Source organism: Podarcis gaigeae (assembly GCF_964106915.1).
Source record: "Podarcis gaigeae genome assembly, chromosome: 4".
Lineage (NCBI taxonomy): Eukaryota > Metazoa > Chordata > Lepidosauria > Squamata > Lacertidae > Podarcis > Podarcis gaigeae.
In genome coordinates this window covers 81430734-81456422 of record NC_139677.1, presented here as the reverse complement: position 1 = coordinate 81456422, position 25689 = coordinate 81430734, and the positions used below count along the sequence as shown (strand labels likewise).

At 40.5% G+C, this 25689-nt stretch overlaps 1 protein-coding gene across 6 annotated transcripts in view; it reads right to left on the bottom strand.

The window, feature by feature from the left end:
* Positions 1-25689, bottom strand: part of FLT1 (fms related receptor tyrosine kinase 1) — a 147014-nt gene that overhangs the window by 118732 nt on the left and 2593 nt on the right. For 4 of the 6 annotated variants that reach the window (XM_083736108.1, XM_083736105.1, XM_083736106.1 and 1 more), the window contains 2 exons: positions 25287-25390; positions 7706-7868 (listed from right to left, as the gene is read on the bottom strand). The gene's annotated coding sequence lies outside the window, so the exon portion shown is untranslated. Of the gene's footprint in view, positions 1-7705; positions 7869-25286; positions 25391-25689 lie in introns of those variants that run through there. The other 2 variants (XM_083736110.1, XM_083736107.1) reach the window with 1 other exon arrangement.

Here is a 25689-nt window from a genome sequence, read left to right as displayed (position 1 = left end):
ATATTGTCAGAAGAGCATTATTTATGGTCTGGACAAAATACAAAGACTTATTAGAGGGTAAGACCCCGAGGTGGCTATCACCGGTGGAGGCTAAGGCCCGAAAAAGACTTAACATGGAGGCCTACTGGCCGAAATATTGGGAAATAATTGAAAAAACTGGAGACAATTGGAGGCTGCAGAGCTTGGAAAAATTAAAAAATAAGGTGCGAGATTGGCTACATTATGCCCAAATTCAAGAGGTTTTTAAAATGGATAAAAAGGTTGGGTTCCAGGTGGAAAATCGAAACTAGAGACGGAACTGTTAGAACCAAAAACTAAGGTACTTTCGAGAATGTATAACTTGCTGCTAAAGTGGAATACACAGGATGAGATAGTTAAATCCGCCATGATAAAATGGGCACAGGACATTGGGCATAATATCATGTTTGAGGACTGGGAAAAGCTATGGAACACCGGAATGAAATTCACGGCATGTAATGCCTTGAAGGAAAACATTATGAAAATGGTATACCGGTGGTACATGACCCCAGTCAAGCTTGCTAAGATATATCACCTGTCTGACAATAAATGCTGGAAATGTAAGGAGGCGGAAGGGACATTCTTTCACCTCTGGTGGACTTGTCCAAAAGTGAAGGCCTTCTGGGAGGCGATTTATAACGAGTTAAAAAAGGTATTTAGGTATACCTTTCTTAAGAAACCGGAGGCCTTTCTTCTGGGCATTGTGGACCAGAAAGTGTTAAAGAAGGATAGAAATTTCTTTATGTACGCTACTACAGCAGCAAGAATTCTCATCGCTAAGTATTGGAAGACTCAAGAACTACCTACATTGGAGGAATGGCAGACGCAGTTGATGGACTACATGGAACTGGCCGAGATGACTGGCAGAATCCGAGACTTGGGAGAAGAAACAATGCAAGAGGATTGGAAAAAATTTAAGGACTATTTGCAAAAACACCATAAGCTGTATGAATGTTAAGAAAATGCACGATTAAGGGAACTCTAGCTTCAGCAACTTGATTAGGTAAAATGAAAATTAAGATACAAGAAATAAGAGGTGGAATAGGAAATAACTTTATTATGTTAAATTTAAGTTCATAGAAATTGGGATACAAATACTGTGAATTTAGAAACATGATAAATCGAAAGATACAGTAAGTTATGAAATAAGGTAATAAATTGCTGATATTTGTATAACAAAGAATGCAGGGTTTGGAGGATGTGGGGAAGTCCAGTTGGTTTGTTAAAAACATTAAGGAAAGTTGGATATTTCATATTCTTTTTTTTTTCTTTCTGTTTTCTTTTTTTTCCTGTATTCTGTATATCTTTGACTACAAGAAAAGAAACTTAATAAAAATATTTATAAAAAAAAGAAAAGAAAACCTAACTAAAGCTTCCAATCGCTTTCCTATGGCTGCACTGGAGGAGTGGGGAGACACACATGAGCGTAAGACCCATACACTGAATGCTAAGCCATAGTTTACATTCAAACCAGGTCAGTGTGTGTTTAACCTTTGCCAAAAGATTGAAATATGCCCATTTGCATATTTCATCTGTATGATGAATTTCCAGTATATGTGGCTCATTAACTACTTAGTAGAAGTGACATTCAGCCACTCAGACTGAAAAATAGTAATATTTGTATCTGATTTGTTATATTATTAGTTATTAGTTTTAGTTGTGTTGTTCCATTTAAAATTACAATAAAATTGTAAAATAAAGAAATAAGCCCATGTGTTCATGCAGAAAACAACAAAGCATTTTTTCACCCAAATACTGTTATGTTCATAAAGTGAGGAGTGGGGAGTTAACTACAGACAATCCTTGTTTTGCACGGGGGTTATGTTCCAGGCCTCTGCACATGTTGGCAGAACACATGTAAGCCCACCCCACCCCTTTTTGTGACATCTTTATGATGTTTTGGGGCTACTTCCGGGTTTGGCACCGTGCATGCGTGCACGATCACACATCATTTGGACACGCCTATATCAGCCTTGCCTGTATTACAAAAGTAATACTGGCTCATTATAGAAATCTCTGGTTTTTGAAAACAGTTGCTTAGAATCTGCTATTTAGTTATCCACATATTAATATGATTTTATACTGGAAACTGAAATATCTATTTTAAGCTTGCTGTTCCTTTCCCAATGTTTAACTTCCTTTGAAAATATAAAGCAGAATCTTATGATGACAGGAAGAGTTTAACTTCTTATTGTGCATTCAGTTCAAAGTGGGAAGTATAACTGTACTTTAATAAACCAACTGAGTCAGAAAGTCCCTTGTGTTTTCCAAGCCCAGGAAACCAAGATCCAGCAGATCATTATCCAAGACAGAAATGAGAGGGGTGTCTACTGACTTTTTCAGTTTTAGTCTGGTTTTTCTCCAAGCTTATATGACCTTTTATGGAGGAACAAAACTCTGCTCAGAGGGATAAAGATAAAATCAATCGCAATGACATCACAATGAATAGTGGGGGCAAATATTTCTCCTATGGTGGCCATGTGTCCCACATTAACAGAGGACATTCCTCCATTTGAATGGTTTTCAGAGGACAGTTGTTTATTTGAAGGTGTCCTTTGTTTGTTTGTTTGTTTGTTTGTTTGTTTGTTTGACTGGCTGTCTGCTCCAAGTCCAGTTTAACAATAAAGTACCCTTAGAAGCAAGAGAAAGGGCCTGAAGTTGTCCACCAGTTGTTAGAACCTAGATAGCAAGCTTAAGTAGGAAATTGTAATAATAATAATAATAATAATAATAATAATAATAATAATAATAATAATTTTTTATTTATACCCCGCCCTCCCCAGCCAAGGCCGGGCTCAGAGCGGCTTACAAGCAATAATAAAAACAAGATGAATGATTACAACTTAAAAACAAAAATAAAATACAACATTAAAATAATGGAACATTAAAATATTAAAATGTAGCCTCATCGCAGGAGGAGAAGGAAAAGAAAGAAAGAGGAAAAAAAAGAGAGAGAGAGAGAGGGAGAGAATCAAATTGGCTCCAAGCCAAAGGCCAGGCGGAACAACTCTGTCTTACAGGCCCTGCGGAAAGAAATCAGATCCTGCAGGGCCCTGGTCTCATGAGGCAGAGCGTTCCACCAGGCCAGAGCCAGAGTTGAAAAGGCCCTGGCTCTGGTTGAAGCCAATCTAACTTCTTTAGGGCCTGGGACCACTAGGGTGTTGTTATTTATGGACCTTAAGGCTCTCCGTGGGGCATACCAGGAGAGGCGGTCCCGGAGGTACGAGGGTCCTAGGCCGTGAAGGGCTTTAAAGGTCAAAAGCAGCACCTTAAATCTGACCCTGTACTCCACCGGGAGCCAGTGCAGCTTGAAAAGCACTGGGTGAATATGCTCCCATGGCAGAGACCCCGTGATGGCTGAAGTAGTCCTTCAACACACTTATATAGTGATAAATAAGCAAAGTCCTTCTTCCATGTACATTCATATAGGATTAGGTTGTTAGATATACTTTCTTCAAATCACTGCCCTCAATGGTAAAAGAGTAAAGCATTTTCAGAAAAAATAGGATATAAAATGAATGCTGATGCTGCTTCCCGTTCCTTTTCCAGAATCAGAAAGCCAGGTTTCCCGGGGTGTGTCCTGATTAGCAATAAAAAGGGAAAAGTGTGATCCAAGTTAATTTTCCAGCCCTAAAAGGAAATGGTGTTTCCTGTATTATACAAAACTGGTGCCAATAAGACTGACACAAGAATCTATTGTCTTTTTAACAAAGCTATGGTAAGAAATGATGTCTGTGAAAATAGGCCACTGCAGGCAACAAGGAACTTTTTAGAGTGTGAGAGATTGAGTGAGTGTGCGTGCGTGCACATGCACACAAGTTCCAAGGATCAAAAGTGGAGAATACACCTTAATCCTGAGTAACCAATGTGGTGTCTTTCAGATATTGTTGGGATTACAACTCCTATCATCCTTGACCACTGGCTATGCCCGTTGGGGCTGATGAGAGTTGTAGACAACATTATCTGGAGAGGATAATCTGCCCTAGTCTAAAGCTGAAGCAGCCACTAATATAGTCATACAGTGGACGCTTGGGTTGCAAACATGATCTGTGCGGGAGGCACGTTCGCAACCCGCAGCATTTGCAACCTGCAGCACCATGTCTGCGCACACACGAGTCATGATTCGACGCTTCTGTGCATGCGCCGAAACCCAGAAGTAACCTGTTCCGGTACTTCCGGGTTTGGCGTGGTACGCAACCTGAAGCATCTGTAACCTGAGGTATGACTGTACTCCCAATGCTCTAAAATAAACATTAACAGTACAATCGCATACATACCTGCTCAGAAATACATAAACCTATAAAGTTCTGAAACATACTCCCAGGTAAGTGCATACAGGCACCTCCCTGCTTGTGCAGGATCAGCATGCATACACCCACTCTTTTTGACGCTGAAAGGGTGTGGGGCAGGAGCAGAGCAGAGCAGGGGTGGAATGGGACAGAGTAGTGGTGGAATGGGACAGAACGGGACTGCAACCCAATTTCACCTTTAGGGTTTGACTTCACCGTCTAAAAACCATTTCCCACATTGTAAGTGAAAAAATAACAGTTGGTTCTCTGATAAATGTACCTACATGTTTCCAAACACCTGTAAAATTCACACTTTAGGTGAACATAATAGGCCAGATTTAAGGAATGGGTATCATCAGCAGAAGCCTACACAAAGACCTCTCCTAGAGCAACAGTGATCCCCGCAATGCTACCCCCACATGCCCCCTCCCTGCTGGTTTGGGGGGGGGGTCAGAACAGCCTACAGAACAATGTGCAGTGAAGGAGAGGGAGGATTGAAATGCTTGCACTGACAGACCCAGTGTGTGCCAGCTGTGAAAAAGGCAAATTCCACGCTAGGCATCATTAGGAAAGGAATTGAAAATGAACTATTGATATCATAATGCCACTATAGAACTCTACGGTGCAAACACATTTGGAAACCTGTGTACAGTACTGGTCACCTTGCCTCAAAAAAGATATTGTAGAAATGGGGAAAAAAGTTCAGAAAAGGGCAACCAAAATGATCAAGAGGATGGAGTGCCTCCCCTGTGCAGAAAGGCTGCAGTGTTTGGGACTTCATAGTTTAGACTAGAAAAGGTGAGTAAGAGGCAACATGATATAAGTTTACAAAATTATGCACGGCATGAAGTGGATAGAGAAAGCTCTTCTCTATCTAGTTTAACATTAGAACTCATGGATATTCAAGAAGCAGAAAGTTGGAAAATCCAGGACACTTCTGGAGAACTTCTTCACTCACTGCAAAGTTAAAGTATGGAACTTGCTCCCATAGGAGGCAGTGATGGCCAATAACTTAGATGGCTTTAAAAGATGACTGTATAAATTCATGGCAAAGACTACCATTGGCTAATAGACACTATGGGTACTCTCTGTCTCCACAGCTGGAGGCAGGAATGCTTCCAAATAACAGTTGCTGGAGACCATGAAGGGGAGAGAGCTCTTGCGCTCAGATCCTGCTTGAGGGTTTCGCAAAGGCATCTGGTTTTTTTTCCTGGTGCTGCTGCTGCATCACACTGCTGACTCATGTCTAAGACCCCTTGATCCTTTTCACATGTACCACTGGCAAGCCAGGTGTCTCCCATCTTATACTGGTGCAGCTGGTTCTTCCTGTCTAAGTGTAGAACCTTACATTTGTCCCCACTGAAATTCATTTTGTTAGCTTGTGCTATCTGCATATTTGATTAGCATTCCCTCAACTCCTTAATCCAAGTCGTTTATAAAGACACTGAAAACAACAGATCCAGGGCATAATTCTGTTGCACTCCACATTTCACTTTTTCCCAAGATAACAAGGAGCCATTAGTGAATTACTTAATAATACTAATGGATTATTTTAAACATGTGCCAAAAACAAAGATGTAGCCCTGAGCTGCTCAAACATGGCATTAAGGCTGCTGATTTATTATTATTATTATTATTATTATTATTATTATTATTATTATTATTATTATTTCTATGCTGCTTTATATTTTAAAGAAAAAATATCCTAGCAGTTGATAACACATTAAAACATCATATAAAACAATCCAAAATAAGACAAATTCAGGCTTCAAGAAAAATATTCCAGATTTTGCTTTCCCCATATTTATTTGCCTACTTAATTAAAATAGCTACCCCATATCAGAATAACTCTAGGAAGCTAGGACCAGGACCTGGGCGATCAGGGCCCAAATCCCCACTCAGCCACAAAGGCCACCGGGCTACCCTGGGCCAGTCACAGGCTCTTAACCTACCTCACAGGGTTGCCGCAGGCACCAATGGAGGGGGTGAACCATGTACTCCTTGGAGAAAAAGATGGGATATAAATGCACTGAATAAGCTCTTCTGCTCACCAGCTTAAGAAAGATGGAGACAGTCTTAAAGAAAATCTCCTATCTATATTCATAGATCTAGATCATTCCCTGAAACAGAACTCCATAAGAAATCAAAACTGACTATGATAACAACCCATACAAAAAAAAGGTGAAATGGCAAATAAGTAAGCAAGCAACAACACCTTTGGGTACAATTCACCATTTGATGCATGGAACATACCATTTTGAACACAACAACAATCACTCATTGTGGGTAACTGGTATATTCTAAGTTTGGTACAAAGGGAATCTTGGTGTTCTAGTACAATGTTTTAAGGCTAATAATCTAATAAATAAGTTTACAATATCATAGTAAAAAAATAATGCATGTTTCTAAGCTCCACATCCATGTAATTAAAAAATGTAACATATTACCTAATCATTTTTTTTGTTATATGAGTTTACAGCTGGAATATGCTAATTAAGGCAATTTAACTGCTTGATTCATTGTGCACACCCTTATTTACTGTGTTATTCTAATTTGCAAGCCGTTGTTATATTAACAATAGTTTTAGAAGTTTAATGTTGTTTGTTGTATCTTGTGTTTGCTGGCCAATCTACAAGTAAACTATTATTTTCGTCTCTTATTTCCAAAATGCAATGCAACATGACCCTGGCAGATCATGTGGGGAGAAGAATTGCAGTTCCTCAGAACTGACAAGAACATTGTGTTAACTAAGTAGATTATTTGCTGGAAATGGTAAACATGGTACAGTTTAGAATTGGGAAAAATGTTGAATGCAGCAGAAATTAGGAATTGCATTCCTACAAAAAATACCACTGGGCCAATGAGATTGCACCATGCTAGTGAAGAGGTGTGGGATGATGAGTGGGTGCATTAAGTCCCTCTTCATGAGACAGACACATTTTTTAAAAATGAAGCGAAACTTCAGCCTCTGTTATAGTTAGTCATGAAGCACGTGGCATTTTTGTGGGCATGATGCAAAGAAAAACTGAGAAAAAGACATGCAGTTTCTCCCTCTCTAACGCAACCCCATCTGTGTTTTCTTTTTAAATGGTGCAATATAAGATTTACTTTAAAGCTTATGATCAGTACAGTTGGTGGAGAGGGAAAGCATAGGAGGCAGAGGAAAGATTTGTCAAGATGCTGTAGCCATGAGGCAAATGTCTATGCCAATAATGCAATTATATATGTATTTATTTACTGTATTTATTTATTTATTTATTTATTTATTTATTTATTTATTTACCATCCTTCGTCCCAGGATCACAGGGCGGTTTAAAATATAAAAACAAAAAAATACACAACATAGTAACCAAAACAATAACATTCCCTGGCGCCTAAAGATATGCCTGCAAGATGACCTTATGGTAGCAATATCTAGCTGAATCGTTCTGGAAATCTCCCTCATTTCACCACAACATATGTAACTTCTTGCCTGATAAAGAGTTCTAGAGAACTTGGAAGCTTGTCATATCTTGGGGACTTTTTGGTTGCTCCTAATAATGAATTACCCAACAGCAGAATCTAGAAGAAACAGATGTTGTAGAGTTAGCCAGGCTGTACAGACGTAGATCTGAACGGCATCTGGATATATAAGTCACTTTAAGCTTTCTAAAGGAAGATATATGTGGCAACCAGATCATTCTTTGCTTTCATTTATTCTGCCCATAAGCAATGGATCTAAACTTTATGAAGGCACTTTGCAGTACAGTGGTACCTCAGGTTACATACGCTTCAGGTTACATACGCTTCAGGTTACAGACTCCGCTAACCCAGAAATAGTACCTCCGGTTAAGAACTTTGCTTCAGGATGAGAACAGAAATTGTGCTCCGGCGGCACAGCAGCAGCAGTAGATCCCATTAGCTAAAGTGGTGCTTCAGGTTAAGAACAGTTTCAGGTTAAGCACGGTTAAGTACGGATCTCTGGAACGAATTAAATACTTAACCCGAGGTACCACTGTATGTATAAAAGGTTTACTTTAAAGTATTCTACTTTTTGCATTAGTAGAAAAAATTAAAAATACAGTAGGTGCAGTACTGGTAATGAATGTGATGTCATGGATACAACAGTGAAATCAAGAAGTGGAACCACATAAATTAAAACAAAGAACAGTAGAGTGGTACCTCTGGATGCGAACGGGATCCGTTCCAGACCCCCATTCGCACCCTAAAGCGAACGCAACCCGCATCTGCAGGTTGCGATTCGCCGCTTCCACACATGCATGCGACGTCATTTTGAGCGTTTGCGCATGTGCGCTCTGTTACTTCCGGGTCGCCACAGAGCGCAACCCGAAAATACTCATCCTGAAGCTACTTCATCCCGAGGTATGTATTTAGACTTGCAACTCCTATTTTAAGGCAGGAGTGCTACATTGGTTTCCTGATGCTGAGAGAAATATCTTTCCCGCACTGGTGGAGGAAGAGGAGTGTGGGGGGAGCCCTCTGCCCCCGGCAGCGCATCCCAGTGGGGTTCCATCGCGGCTGCTCCCCCGCCCGCGCTGGGCGCCCCACCCCCACAGGCGGGGCGCCATGCCCCTGCGGGCAGCACGCACGCACGCACGCCCCGCCCCTGCCTGCACTCCGCCCCCCCCCCGGTGCCGGAGCATGAAGTTCCGCCACTGCTTCACCCTTCAGAACCTTCCACTTCACTATGTTCTACATCTGAGTTCTACCTCATCTCACTGTCATTGTAAATTCATGGGAATATGTCAAGCATTTTCTTGGTACATCATAAATAGCTAGGACTGTGAAGTTACAGTGCCCGGCAATATAACAAGATACTGCACTGTATGCATGTTGCAGCAGCGGATCATTATTAATTTGGGTCTTTATGGTTCTTGAGAATTTTGATATACTGTTTCAAATACGTTTCAAAGCTTTCAGAACCATGTAATAATAGATTATATCCTTTCTGAGAATACCGGTACTTGTTTAAATAGTTCTATTGGACAACAGTTCTCAAATCATAGAGTTCTCTTCTCATTGCTGAAGTAGAGAACCACCAAAAACATTGCCTAGTTTGGGCTTGTAGAAAGGATTGGCCATTTTACCTAGATTATTCTGATTAATTCTCTGACAAAACCCTATGCTCTCTTCATAGTCTAACATGTCTAGAAGAAATCTAACCCTAACTCACATACCCCTTTTAGGGAGATGCTAAAGATGGAAGTCTGTAAAATATGAGTAACATTAGACTGGAAGATTAAGCTTGCAGTCCTATACCTATTGACAGGGGCGCCGACTTATAAAAAATATTGGGGGGGCCCATACCGGGGTCCTCGCCACAAGATCCTGACTGCGGGGCGCAATTCGGGAGGGCTCGGCTGGCCGGGCCCAGGCCCGCGGGGCTCCTCCGCGCTCCCCTCCCCCGGCCGGGCGGCGCCTGCAAAGGCTGCGGGTTCCGCTGCACCTCCGTCTCTCTTTCCACTGGTAGCGAGAGCGGGTGGGAGGAGGCCACCCGGGAGCCGGAACCGGGCACCAAATAAGGAGAGCGGGGCGGGCCTGGATCCTGGCCTTGTTTGGCGCTTCCCCTCGGCCGGCGGCCCAGCCAAACCCGCGGCGGCGGCGAGGCGATGCCCGCGCAGGGGGGCGCCCACCCCTCGGCCCCCGCCCGGCGCTGCCGCCCCAGCACCTGCCCGCTCCTCCCAAGGGGCCTCCTCTCCCTCCTGCCTCTTCGCAGCCGTAATATAATTTTCTTGAATTATTGGGGGGGCAGAGCCCCCCCAAACGAATTTTTGAGGGGGCTCGGGCCCCCTCAGGCCCCATGGAGTCGGCGCCTATGCCTATTGACCTAACATAAAGATCCACTAAACTCAGTGGGACTCTTCTAACATGGTGGGAACATTGCTGCCTTCCCAGCTGCCCACACTATTGGCAGGTACAGCTGTCGTCTCAGCAGTGACAGAGCCCACTGCACAACCTGGAGGAGAGACACATTTGCCTGTTATACTAGGCAATCACTGTTTCTTTAAAAGTATTATCTGGGTATTGGTGAAGATGTGTCAGTGAATATTGATGTGAATGGTTAGAACACCCCTCAGCAAGTCTACATTTTCCTTCTTTCACATGCAAAATACCCTTAAACAAAGATTAGATCATTTAAAGTATTCTCTCACATTGGTTTTCTTAAAAAAAAAATCACCAGAGTCAAAACAAAAACACTGACCATATGTGTTTCAGGATGTGAGCTGAGAAATGAGAATAAAGAAATGTGCACTCTTGCACAACTTAACAGTGGTTTGCCTCAGCATGCTCTTTAAAAACAGTGGGATATCTAGTCTCAGCTTTTATCCAATAACATTTAGAAAATACCCCAAACACCCTTCCAGTAGACCTCAAAGAATCCGCAGGAGACTAATAGTTGGCTCTATATTTTCCAAAAAAACAGCACTGTCTTATTGAAGAAGAAAGGATGATAGCATTATGTAGTTTACTTTGGCTTTTTGGTGTAGCTTTTTAGTATGGGAAAGAACAAAATAGAAGTGACCCATGCACGTTGATGTACAGAGAAGTATTATTTAAACATATTGTTTTAAAATGAGGACACATTTACTGCCCTGTCTTGTTCTCTGTAATATAAGCAGAGATTTGCACCCTAAAAGCTCAAGATGCTCAGTCCTTTATCATTTACCTAATTTCCCACATCCACCTTAATATACATCTTCTGCTACACATGTGTCCATGTTAGAAGAACAAGGCTCCACAGATATACTCTTCTGTAACTACTGCATGCCATATACAGTGGTACCTTGGTTTATGAACTTAATCTGTTCCGGAAGTCCGTTCTTAAACCAAAGCATTCTTAAACCAAGGTGTGCTTTCCCATAGCAGCAGGGGACTCAATTTACAAATGGAACACACTCAACAGGAAGAGGGGAAAACAAAACAAACAAAAAAACCCAAACAGGAAGCGAAACATGTTCTTATTCCAAGGCAAAGTTCACAAACAAAAACACCTACTTCTGGGTTTGCAGAGTTCTTAATCCAAATTGTTCATGAACTAATTGTTCATGAACCAAGGTAATAATGTCTGAAAAGCAATAAATCTCCTACCTGGGTAGAAACTGTAAAATATTTTTCATTTGTAAAAAACTGATGGCATTTGTCATGAAGGTTTTATCTTCTATTTATCACATTCATGTCACTTCTGCTCACTCTTCTTCAGGCTCTATCAATTCTTATCTGTCCTCAATAGGACTTGTAACTTGTTTGCTTCATTATCCCTTCTTTTGGCTAAATCACTCCACTTAAATGCACCAGAATGAACACCATCTTTACTCATGAATGCTGCATAACCTCTATATTCAACAGCATCTATCTATCAGAGAAATCATACATGTTTTCTGAGACCAGGATGTAAGCTGCACTGTGTTCAATAAGGCTTAAACTAATACACTTGTTTAGGATCCATGCCTAAACCCTTTTTCTTAAAGTAAGAGGCACACCTGTAGGCTCCGTGTCCCACATTTTGATCAAAAGACAAAACCACATTTTTTTTCTAGTAATTATGGCATAGTGTCTGGAACTCTGTGTACAGTACTACATTTCATATTTTTATCTCTTATGGAAGTATCCCAGTTTTAACATCCCCTCCAATAAATGAGTCAGCAAGAATCAAGTGTCTGTATAACTATGATTATTTCTAAACTGCAATTCATTTAGTTTAGTTATTAGAATACTTCAAAATATACAATAGTGTTGAACTTTAAAAGTTTTAAATATTTTAATCTGTATTTCTTTCATTGCTGTTAAAGCCTTTGGCTCAGGTACATTAAGGTATCTGGAATCATTTTGGAAATCAGGAATGAAACCTACAAAAATTATAAGCAACCACATTATTAGTTAATGTCTCTTAAATTGCTGTCATTGAATTATTAAATGTTACTTGTTAGTGAAAGTTACTAGTCAAAATTATTTTAAAAACATTTTCACAATGAAAATAAGTATCTGAATAATTAAAACAGATTGTGTGAATTTGAAGCAAATGGGCATTTACTAAGGGTATACATTGGCTTTGGGTGTACCACAAATTATGAGGCAAATTAGGGTGATTTGAGGGAAATTACCATGTTCCCAAGTCAGATTGCAAAGTGTCTTGAGGCAGATGAAGGACTCCTTAAGCTTCTGAGTAGTTCTGTGGCTTATGCTTCTAAAGAAAAAAACCATGTCTGTTTTTTCCTCATGAGAAATGAAATCAAGCTGATTTGGGAAACACCCTGAGAAAATGAGTAATCTTTTGTTTCGACAGACAGATCCAGCTGTTAAATCACAATACAGTGGTGCCTCGGGTTACAGTCACTTCAGGTTACAGACTCCGCTAACCCAGAAATAGAACCTCGGGTTAAGAACTTTGCTTCAGGATGAGAACAGAAATCGTGTGCCAGCGGCGTGGCAGGCCCCATTAGCTAAAGTGGTACCTCAGGTTAAGAACAGTTTTAGGTTAAGAACGGACCTCCAGAACGAATTAAGTTCTTAACCTGAGGTACCACTGTAATTATTTTCCCAGGGCACTCATAGTGATCTGAGGGAGGAATGAAAAACTTACCTGGCTACATGTCTGTTTCTATGCAAGTTCATGAAGAAGTCTCCATTGTATCTCCAAAAATCTATGGAGAGGAGGAACAGAAGCCCACCCCATAGCAACAAGCCTTGGTGGTAAAAGAGTCATTGCCAAGGAGTGACATTTCCTCTACCCCATGTATCTAAAGGATATGATTCTTATTGTACCCACCCCAAAATGATAAAGTCTGCCCTTTGGGGAGAACAATTGAAGCTATCGGTCTGAAATTTGGCAAGCTTCATTTCCTCAGAAGAGGTGGCCATGCCTGAACATTGTACCCAATTCTGGCAGAAAAATCAAATTGTTACAGACTTTTCCTTCATTGTACACTGCTTCAAATATATTTGTTGGGAAATAGTTTATAAATTGTTAAATAAATAAATAAATAATCAAACTTTATAAATTGCCCTGCATAAAAGCCCCTTGATATATCTGCCTATAATCTGGCCAACTTAATCTACCCTGGAGGGATTTCTGAGCCTGGAAAATGCATGTGCTTCATCCAAAATGGAGGAAGTTATAACCAGTTTTAGATTTGCCACTATTATGTTCCAGAAGCACAGACTGGAGAAAGCAGACAGGACTCGGAAACAGATTGGGATTCTTAAAAGTGCACATATACAGGTTGAATATGAATATTGGGAGCATTTACTATATTTTATATAAAAAAATGAAAACACAAACAATTTTACTAATTGACAGAAAATAGTGACACAAAATGTAAGTCAACTGTCTAAGGAGAATAAGAGATTACCACATTAGTCTTACATATTTAGCACAGTATGAGCCTGACTTAGCTTAAGAAAAAAATGAGCTGCTGGTTTCCATGTAATTAAGAATGAATATTGAAAATAAACAATGAATGTGTATCTTCAAAACCTTTGCAGTTGTCAGATGCTTTGAAGGTGATCCAGGGTAGAAAGCCAGCATTGACTGTGTGGGATTGGATGAGGATGGACTGGCAGAGATGAATGGAAAACTAGGAAAAGATCCACTGCTAATGTGAATTTCAAGTTTTCTTTTCAGCCTAACACCAGATGTAAAGAATTTAAAGTACATTACGACAAAGAAATGCAACAACATTGCCAGACAGGTAGTGGATTCAGTATCTATGAATGATGTTGTCTTAACAGTCCCTGAGCATCAGGCTGCATAACAGAGCCAATGTGTGTATTTCTGACCTTTATTGGCAATAAATATATTACTGCATTTTATTTTATTTTCTACAATATGAAAAAACGTAACAGTTCAATGAAATTAATTTCATTAAGGCCCCAAAAGGTCTTCATACTTTGTGTTACCAGGGTCCTCATTTGAGGAAGACTCATGGTTCAGGCTTAGGTAAGGCACGACACCCACATATTGTTACTATTTTGCATATCATCTTGTTTAATGCATTGTTCCCCAGGACCTCAGTTATATATATATTCCTTCATGGTCAAACTAAACAGGACACATCTTTTTCTTTTGCTGAAAGAGAATCAGAAAGATGACATTTGAATCAGGGCTGTGGCCCTGGAGGGAGATTTAATTCTATCTGCCCACCTTTTCTGCAACCTTGACTGAAGCTGTTACGAGGAAAACATAATATGAGTGCTTTATGTTTCCCACCATAAGGAGAACAGCAGCTTTACAAGGGCAATTAAGATTAGGCCATGGTGCAGGTTGGGAGAGAAGGATTAGACCTCTTTCCCCAGCACCAGAGTCCCACAGAGATGTTTTAGCAACAAAACAAACACCAGGGACACAGTGCCTCTCCCATGTCATATTTAGTTTGGCCCTAAAATACTGTGTTTCATGTACTTTTCTATCTACACATATTCTAGATCTAAATGTTTCTGATCTACAACATTGTTACATTCATAGAATACAATTAAAAGACCTGTATAATCTAATGTGGTGCTGAAACAGCAGCAGCATTCTCAGCAGGCACAGTTAGCATTGTCAAAGGTCAAGCACACTTAGCCACTGAGCACCCTCTGGTGATCATTTGCAAATATTACACTCCCAGTATTTTGGTTTCAAGGCAGGTGTCTTGGTGGAGTGAACTTCATTTGTTCCTGGTTCCTCTCTGATGCACAGAATCTGCTTTGTGCAAATATGCTGTCTGTGCGGTGTGGCAATAACACAGGTTCCCCGGACGTTTCACCGTCTATTGATCCCTGTGCCACCACTTTATTTCTCGCTGCCCCCACCCAGGCCCTACCTGGTAAAATACGGAGTCCAGTCAGGGTTAAATTGGAACATAAACTTCTGTTTATTTATTGCAGTTTAACAAGCGTGTGGTTTCATAAATGGTCTCAGTCAATTACAAGCATGGGCTGCCTATCCAGGCCTATAACTTCCGCTACCTGCTCTCACTCACTAAACTACCCCTCAGATATTTACTTGTCTTCCTAGCTCCTAACTGTTCCTGACTCAGCTTATTTCACTACACAAACTCAACCTACCCCCAGACTCTATCCCAATTCACTCCCACTCCAACCAACCACCCAACTCCCAACGAACTCCCCCCTTCGCCCCTCCCAGAGCTGGTTTTATAGTCCCTCTGACTCCACCTCCCTGGGTTCTGATTGGGTACCTATTTAACTGTTTTAACTATTTCACCTCCAGCACTCTCATATGTTAACGTCAAATGCGGAACCTTGTCTTAAATGAAATAATTAACTTATAATCATTTACATACGATATATTAGTCAGACTATGAACACAGGAGATCAGGATTCAAATCCTCACTCAGCCACTAGCTATAACTCACCTTAGCCCAGTTGCTTTCTCTCTATCTAACCTACGTCACCTTATTGTGAGGATACAATGAGTAGTAGATATATACCACTTCTTGAAGGAAGCTTCTTGAAAGGAGGGGTATAAGAAATAAATAAAACTTTTGATTGAAGAAAAAATGAATCCAGACTTAATCATGCTTAGAGTAGACTCATTGAAATTAATGGAATTGTTCCACTAATTCAATGAATCTACCTGAAGCATAAATATGACTAAGGCTGCAACCCCATCTCTACTCTGCAACTGTATTTGAAATACCATTTCCAGTTCTAGCTGCCTCACCTCAAAAAGGATGATGTAGAATTGAAAAAGGTTTAAAAATGGAAACTAATGATAAAGCGACTGGAGAAACTCCCCTATGAACAAAGGATGAAGTGTTTGGAACATCTTAAGTTTCAAGAAAAGGTGAGAAAGAGGTAACATGATAGAAGTTTTTAAAAATATGCATGGCACAATGAAAGTGGATTAGTTTTTTTCTTTCTCTTTCATAACACTAGAACTTGTGGACATCCAATGAAGCTGAATGTGGACAATTCAGAACAGACAAAAGGAAGTACTTATTTACGCAATGCATATTTAAACTATAGAATTTGCCCTCACATGAGGCAGCGAGGGCAACCAACTTGGATGGCTTTTAAACATGGATTACACAAATTCATGAACACTAAGCTACCAATGGCTATTGACCACAATGACTATTGTTCTACCACCATTATGCTTCTGAATACCAGTTGCTGTAAACTGCAGGAAAGGAGAGTGGTTGGCCACTGTTAGAACAGGAAGCTGGACTAAATGAGCCACTGGCCTGATCCAGCAGGGCTATTATATTCAGCATTCTTATCTGGGAATATACCACAATGAATTCAATAAAGCTTGCATCTGAGTAGAAATGGTTAGGATTGCATTGCAAATCTGGATCGAATCCAATATAGCAGTAAATGAAGAATAAAGCTGCAAGTTGTTGAATGAGGTAAAAACATCAGAACTGAATAAGATGCTACAGGTAGCATCAATGAATAGTGATTGAATAGATTTAAATTACAAGAAAAGAGATTCCGACTAACCATTAGGAATACCTTTCTGACAGTAAGAGCAGTTTGACAGAGGAATGGACTACCTCAAAAGGTGGTGGAATCTCATTCACTGAAGGTTTATAAACAGAGCATGGATGACCATCTGTCGGGATTCTTTACTTGTGATTCCTGCATTGTAGGGGGTTGGATAGTATGAAATTTGGGGCCCCTTCCAACTCTACAATTCTATGAAAATGTAATTTTTTAAAAAAGAAAAGGCTATATGACGTATAATTAAAATATGTTATCACAGACTATGTCATGGAAACTTACATTTCTCATTATACTGTGAGGTATTCTGACATCATTAACGTTTTATTTAGCATTATTATTGGTAACACTAGAATTATCAATATATTGAAAGATGAAAAACCTGGTAACAGTAACTAAATGAAACAATCTGTGGCAATATTTTAGCAGTAGCCTTTTTTCACTCCAGTGTTTTTAAAAATACTTTCACCAGTTTCAGGAAAGGGTGGGTTCGAGTAGGGGTTTCCTGAGGCTTTCAGAACACGATTTTAACGTAGCAGTGTGTTAAAAGGGGTCCCCAGAGAGTCTTGTTTTGGAACACACTGACGCCTACACATTATTATCTTTGCTACGTTCTGCAGTGTTGGGTGAAATGTATTTTTAATCGCGAGCAAAACATGCCTGTGTTTATCTAAAATTCAGAAAAGGCTAAATAATTTAAAACAAAATCACTTTTCAAATAATTACATGTACAATGAGCACTGAAACATAAAAGTCTAGTGCAAGTTAACAATAAAGGGTTGGTTAAGGATCAAAGAAAATATGTTTATTTTATTTCATGAATGCAAATAAAAAGTACTTTCGCTTTAACAAGTTCATGAATGGCTGTTGACAAATTCTTGGTATAAGAAATCTTTCCTCAACAGGATAAAGCTTTTTCCCGTAGAGGTTTATATATGTAGAACAGGGTGTTCACTGACATTATAAAGGTATAACTATAATCACAATACACTTTTATTACTATTGTTATGTGACAACAACACCGTGAAGATGATCTCTTTTTATTAGGTTATGTATATTCATAGGTGAAGAACTTTAAAAAACTTGATTATAAGCAGACCTATGGAAATGAATTAACCATTTCTAGATGAATAGCTGTGTTACTCTGTTACAGCAAAAACAGAGCAAAGGGTTTATGACACCAGTTTTATTGAAAATCATGCCCTACATACTTAACAGTTTACTTAAGGTTGTGGTCCTATGTAAATAAGCCTCATTGAACACAGTGGACTTTTATCTTCTGAGTATGCTTTCATAGGACTGAGTGACAAGCAATTTGAAACACTGAATAACAACAATGAATAATAGCAGTATATCCAGAGGGAACCCTAGTCCTCAACACTGCCCATGACCACTGAATCTCCTTTCATATTGAGCTACTATCAAAACCAGATAATTCTACCTGCCCAGTGGCCATTATTTTTGCTGAGATCATATTGTTATTATAAAGATATAGAAAGTAAAGGTAAAGGAACCCCTGACCATTAGGTCCAGTCGTGACCGACTCTGGGGTTGCGGCACTCATCTCGCTTTATTGGCCGAGGGAGCCAGCATCCAGCTTCTGGGTCATGTGGCCAGCATGACTAAGCCGCTTCTGGCGAACCAGAGCAGCACACGGAAACACAGTTTACCTTCCTGCCAGAGCAGTACCTATTTATCTACTTGCACTTTGACGTGCTTTCGAACTGCTAGATGGGCAGGAGCTGGGACAGAGCAACAGGAGCTCACCCCGTCGCAGGGATTTGAACCGCCGACCTTCTGATCGGCAAGTCCTAGACTCTGTGGTTTAACCCACAGCACCACCCACATCCCTGTATTAGTTTCTAACATTAACTAACTAGCAGTTATGGGTGCCCTTGCACCCCCCAAACTCCATTATCCTAGATCTGTAACAATAGACATGACCACCCACACGACCCAGGTCTCAATTATGCATTCCAGGTTAATGGGTTGATCTGACACTTAAGTTTTGAATAACGGCTGATTTCCGTTTCATTGATCTGGTATAAAGCAGTAAGGTGTTGCGAACCAATGGGAAATATGTAGGGCAAGCCCCTTGCCAGGGAACCACAAATAGATGAAAGACCAAATTAAGTACAGTATTAGCTGTTATAGATAGATTTAAAAAAAGGTAAAGGGACCCCTGACCATTAGGTCCAGTTGTGACCAACTCCAGGGTTGCGGCGCTCATCTCGCTTTATTGGCCAAGGGAGCCGGCGTACAGCTTCCGGGTCATGTGGCCAGCATGACTAAGCCGCTTCTGGTGAACCAGAGCAGCGCACAGAAAGGCCGTTTACCTTCCCACCGGAGCGGTACCTATTTATCTACTTGCACTTTGACGTGCTTTCAAACTATATAGATAGTTATCTATAATTGTAGCTATTTGAAAACACAAGTAAAGCTACCCTCAGTTATGCTCAAGAAGTCTAAGTTGGCAGTAGCCCCACTCCCAAATGGAGTTTCAAATAGGTGAGTTACAATGCCATAATTTACCTTGGTGTAAATTATATTGGCTTTTGATAGTTTGGATTGATCTGCCCATTGGACTACATTCAATGATGTTTTCTCCCAGACATGTATGCCTACCCTTTTACATAAGTTAAACCCCACTGAACACGGTGGGGCTTACTCCTGAGTAAACACGAATAGGATTGTTTTCTTAATATATTGTTCTATGCTCTTTAAAGGAAGGATGAGAAATAAATTGTAAATTTCACAGATTGGTTGAAACAAAGGAGCAAACATCTTATTCTATTTATGTCTAGAAGTTTATCCTAGTGTGGAAGTCTGCCTTTAAAGGAAAACCAAATCTTTACTACAAGGCTACATTCCTTTCTGTTATGCAGCCTAAACATGAAGATGATGTCAGTAATGTACGTGTAGTGATGGTGTCCAGTCTATATCCTACAAGAAAAACTTTGAAATGTAAATGTTTCATCTCTATAGTCATTTCCTCATCAACAAACCAAAACACTCAATAAATAAATATATTTAGTGACGAGCCTGATTTTTTTCTAGAAGTTTCACTAAACAGGAACATGCAGTTGTTTCTTTTTGTTCATCCTACATCACATCGGTTGGAAAAAAACCCACTTACCTATATCAAATTATAAGAACCTTTGTAGTTACTATTATCTTGAAAAATACAAACTAAAACATATAGACAAAAATGTTAAATTACTTCCTGCTTTGTACTTGTTTTTCTGGATCCTTCAGACAAATAAAATTGAATGAAGTGTCAAATATTATTAGAACATATTTTTTGATAATATACCATACTGGAGCTGGAGAAAATGTGCCTAGTAGCTATATGGGAAGAAGCACAGCAGCCACAGAAGGGGCAGTGATAGTGGGTGACCCATAATGGCAAAAACACTGGTGTCGCATTGCCTTTCCCAAATCTGTCCTTTGAATACTGACTAGGAGCATGGTGCTAATGGCATCACTTTAAAATTCCCTTTGCAGTAGAGACAGGCCTCATTTTTTCCTTTGCTGCTTTAGCTTCCCACACATTCAGCTCTGGGGCTACTGCCACAATAGCCATATATTCAATTCTGGCTCTTCCTGCAGCAAAGTTGCGTACCCTCACTAGCTAATGTCCCTTGTCCTTCCTGGCATACTTATTGAACCAATTTTGTTGTGTAAGCTCTTGTTGGAAAGGACAACCTTTGAAACACATCCTTAAGTTGGTAATGAAATTCTTTTTTTGTCATTTTTAAGACTTTTTTTTTAAAAAGGTTGTAAACATTTTTGGGATGTATTGTAATTATGTGTGTGTAATAAATTATTTTCATTTATTAAGAGTTTCATTTACTTCTTTACTCCTCCATTGTAATTACATTTGTTTATTTACTCATACAACCACTTTTGTAAAAGCCCACCCTGGACCCACTTGTTTGTGACAACAACCCTGAAGTCGTAAATACCGTAATCCCTTTTTGGAAGGGTTGCAACACAGCAGTTGCAGGAATTCTTGCATGAAGTCAATTATCTTGACCCATTTCAAATAGGTACCAGTATCTGAAGAAGTGTGCATGCACACGAAAGCTTAAACTGTACCCAGAACAAGCTTAGTTGGTCTCTAAGGTGCTACTGGACAATATATATATATATATATATATATATATGGGTTTTGGTGTCCTCGGGTGTCTTCCCGTGTAAAAGTTGGGGTGTCTAGGCGACGTTTCGACGAGGTCTCACTCGTCATCTTCAGGCTGGTGCTTTCGGCTTCTTGTTACTGGAACAGAGCGGGATCTCAATGTTTGAGTTCCTATAAATACTGTAGAGGGGGTGTGGTGTCTAGCCTCCAATGTTCTGGGCAGAGAGGAAGTTCCCAGGCTAGTGTGCCTTTTCTTCTTTTGTTCCTTAATTACTTGAGAGATACCTTGAGTGATTTCTTGAGTGATATCCTGAGTACCACTTAGGTGGGTCATTAGGTGTGGATTAGTTGCTAAAGTCTTTGTGTCTTGACCTCTTGAACTTTGTGAAGAGTTTTCCTGAGAAGATGGCTGTATTGCACTTAGTTGTGCTTTGGCTTGGCTTCGTGTATAGGGGCGAGCTGTGGTTTTGTGGCTTGTGTCAGCCAGATCTGTGTAGGGATTGCAGGGGGGTGCAGCATCCGGAGGTGCCACCATGGACTGGCTACTGGATGGTGTCAGTAATTCATCTGTGGAGAGGGTCTGGGTTTGGGTCTGGTGTGGTTGATTGGTGTTGGCGTTCTGTGTGCCTCTGGATCTGGTGTCAGTTTTTGTGGGGAGGGCTAATTTCCAGATGTCTGGCAAGCGGGATGTGTCGTCACGCTTGTTCATGTTGTGAGGGTGTTTCTCTATCTCGATGGCTTCCATGATTATTCTCTTGTGGTGATGTTCCGTGTTAAAGAGCAATTTGGAATCTGCAAAATTAATTTCGTGTCCTGTTTCTTTCATGTGTTGGAAAAGAGAGGAAGTTTTTTCTTCTTTTTTGACGGCATTCTTGTGTTCTGCGATACGTGCATTTATTCGTCTGTTTGTTTGTCCAATGTACGTGGCTGGGCAGACTTTGCAGGGTATTTCATAGATCCCTTGGTTTTCCAACTGGATTTTATCCTTGGGGTTTCTGAGGATATTGGCTATTTTTTGGTTGGTGCAAAAGGCTGTTTTGATATTGTGTTTATGGAGGATTTTGCTAATTTTATCTGTAGTGCCCTTGATATAAGGAAGGAGGGCCATGCCATTGTTTTCTTCTGTGTCTTGGTTTTTGGGGGGTGTTTCCTTTTGGATTAGCTTCGTAATCCTGTTTTGCTGGTATCCATTGGCAATTAACACATTTGAGAGATTCTGTAACTCAGTTGTCAAGTGGTCTTTGTCAGCCAGGCGTTTGGTTCTGGAGATGAGAGTCTTGGCTACGGAGTTTATTTGTGCAGGGTGGTGGTGTGATTGTGCATGTAAGTAGCGGTTGGTGTGTGTTTTTTTCTGGTAGATAGTGTGTCCTAGGGAGCCATCAGGTTTTTTGTAGATTAGGACGTCAAGGAAGGGAAGTTGGTTGTTGGCTTCTATTTCCATGGTGAATTGTATTTTGGGGTGTAAGTTGTTGAGATGTGTGAGGAAGCTATCCAGTTTTTCCTTCCCGTGTGGCCAAATTACAAAGGTGTCGTCAACATATCTGAGCCAAAGTTTGGGTTTGTGTTCTGACTTGTCTAAAGCATTGGTTTCAAAGTGTTCCATGTACAGGTTTGCGATGACCGGTGAGAGGGGTGATCCCATAGGTGCTCCTTCTATCTGTTTGTATCTTTGTCCATTGTGGATGAAGTACGTGTTGGTTAGGCAGTGGTTGGTCAGGTCCAAGATGTATTCGGGGGGATTGTATTTGTTTTGAATAGCTGTCAAGGCTTCATTAATGGGCACTTGTGTGAAGAGAGATACAACATCGAAGCTCACAAGTAGGTCATTAGGATGTAGGTTTTGCTTCTTTATTGTTTCTATGAACTGGAAGGAGTTTGGTACGTGTGAAGAGATGGATTCTGCATAGGGCTGAAGTTGCTTGGCGAGAAATTTAGCGAGATTTTGTAGAGGTGAGCCTATGGAGCTGACTATTGGTCTGAGTGGTGTTCCTTCTTTGTGTATCTTGGGGAGGCCGTAGAGTTTGGGGCATCTGGATGATTTTTCTCTGGGGATGATTCTTAGCTGGATTTCTTCACTGATAGGAGAGGCTTTTATTTTGGATTTGGTGGTTTTTTCCAGATAGGTGGTGGGATCTGTTTTTATAGGTTTGTAGGCAGGATCTTGGAGTAGCTTTGATAGTTTTGCTTGGTAGTCCGATGTGTTCATCACCACTGTGGCATTACCTTTGTCTGCTGGGAGAATGATTATGTTGTTGTCTTTCCTCAGGTTGGTGAGTGCTTTCTGTTCTTCTTTGTGTAAATTGCTTCTGGGTGGTTTGCTGGAGCAGAGGATGTTGGTGACTTCAAGTCTGATTTTATTGGCTTCATCTGGGTTGAATTTGGTTAGGCTAGCTTTAGACAAGTCAGAACACAAACCCAAACTTTGGCTCAGATATGTTGACGACACCTTTGTAATTTGGCCACACGGGAAGGAAAAACTGGATAGCTTCCTCACACATCTCAACAACTTACACCCCAAAATACAATTCACCATGGAAATAGAAGCCAACAACCAACTTCCCTTCCTTGACGTCCTAATCTACAAAAAACCTGATGGCTCCCTAGGACACACTATCTACCAGAAAAAAACACACACCAACCGCTACTTACATGCACAATCACACCACCACCCTGCACAAATAAACTCCGTAGCCAAGACTCTCATCTCCAGAACCAAACGCCTGGCTGACAAAGACCACTTGACAACTGAGTTACAGAATCTCTCAAATGTGTTAATTGCCAATGGATACCAGCAAAACAGGATTACGAAGCTAATCCAAAAGGAAACACCCCCCAAAAACCAAGACACAGAAGAAAACAATGGCATGGCCCTCCTTCCTTATATCAAGGGCACTACAGATAAAATTAGCAAAATCCTCCATAAACACAATATCAAAACAGCCTTTTGCACCAACCAAAAAATAGCCAATATCCTCAGAAACCCCAAGGATAAAATCCAGTTGGAAAACCAAGGGATCTATGAAATACCCTGCAAAGTCTGCCCAGCCACGTACATTGGACAAACAAACAGACGAATAAATGCACGTATCGCAGAACACAAGAATGCCGTCAAAAAAGAAGAAAAAACTTCCTCTCTTTTCCAACACATGAAAGAAACAGGACACGAAATTAATTTTGCAGATTCCAAATTGCTCTTTAACACGGAACATCACCACAAGAGAATAATCATGGAAGCCATCGAGATAGAGAAACACCCTCACAACATGAACAAGCGTGACGACACATCCCGCTTGCCAGACATCTGGAAATTAGCCCTCCCCACAAAAACTGACACCAGATCCAGAGGCACACAGAACGCCAACACCAATCAACCACACCAGACCCAAACCCAGACCCTCTCCACAGATGAATTACTGACACCATCCAGTAGCCAGTCCATGGTGGCACCTCCGGATGCTGCACCCCCCTGCAATCCCTACACAGATCTGGCTGACACAAGCCACAAAACCACAGCTCGCCCCTATACACGAAGCCAAGCCAAAGCACAACTAAGTGCAATACAGCCATCTTCTCAGGAAAACTCTTCACAAAGTTCAAGAGGTCAAGACACAAAGACTTTAGCAACTAATCCACACCTAATGACCCACCTAAGTGGTACTCAGGATATCACTCAAGAAATCACTCAAGGTATCTCTCAAGTAATTAAGGAACAAAAGAAGAAAAGGCACACTAGCCTGGGAACTTCCTCTCTGCCCAGAACATTGGAGGCTAGACACCACACCCCCTCTACAGTATTTATAGGAACTCAAACATTGAGATCCCGCTCTGTTCCAGTAACAAGAAGCCGAAAGCACCAGCCTGAAGATGACGAGTGAGACCTCGTCGAAACGTCGCCTAGACACCCCAACTTTTACACGGGAAGACACCCGAGGACACCAAAACCTGCATTCCTGTACCCGTGAAAATCTACGAAAGCATATATATATATATATATATATAGGCATGTGGGCCTCCCTATTCCTCATGTTCACAATTGAAGGCAATTTAGGTGGTGCAGCAAGTTTTAGTGCACATTGATTTAATGAATAAATGAATTTAATCTTTTCAATTTTTTAGTGAATAAGCATAGGCATAGCCAGGATTTTTGTTAGTGGAGGCAGGCTTTTGTTAGGTGGGCAGAACCTCAGATTTGTATTGGTTTTGATTGATTTAGGGGGGGCAGCTGCCCACTGCCCCCCCTTAGCTACGCCCATGTGAATAAAAATTCTTTTCTTTCTTTTTAAAAAATCTGTCATTAAATAAACTGTTATTAACCAAAAAGAATGAAAACATGCATAAAACAGAAACATACATTCCCCTGATCCACGCAAACTTGTTTGAAAAGGAGCTATACTTACAAGCTGAGTGAGCGTAGCTGAAAGTCAAGCAGATGCCATGAGATCATGGGGAAGAGGTTATTTAATAACTGTTTGAGAATGTGTTCCACTTCCAACTGTGTCCCCTACAAATTTGGAGTATAGAATATTATCAGTCAAACAATCACAAAAGGTTCTGCCATTGGATTCATTTCTCAATTATACAGGAAAGAATGTAAAGGAGATAAAAGGTGAAGAGATTTAGATTTCTGAACATATTCTAGGAACTATAATCAATAGACATGTCTGGACTTTGAGGGCACAAGATGTTGGTCATAATATTATGTTTGTTGACTGGGAACAGTTGTGGACCACCGGTATGAAATTCACGGCATGTAATGCCTTAAGAGAGAATATTATGAAAATGATATATAGGTGGTACATG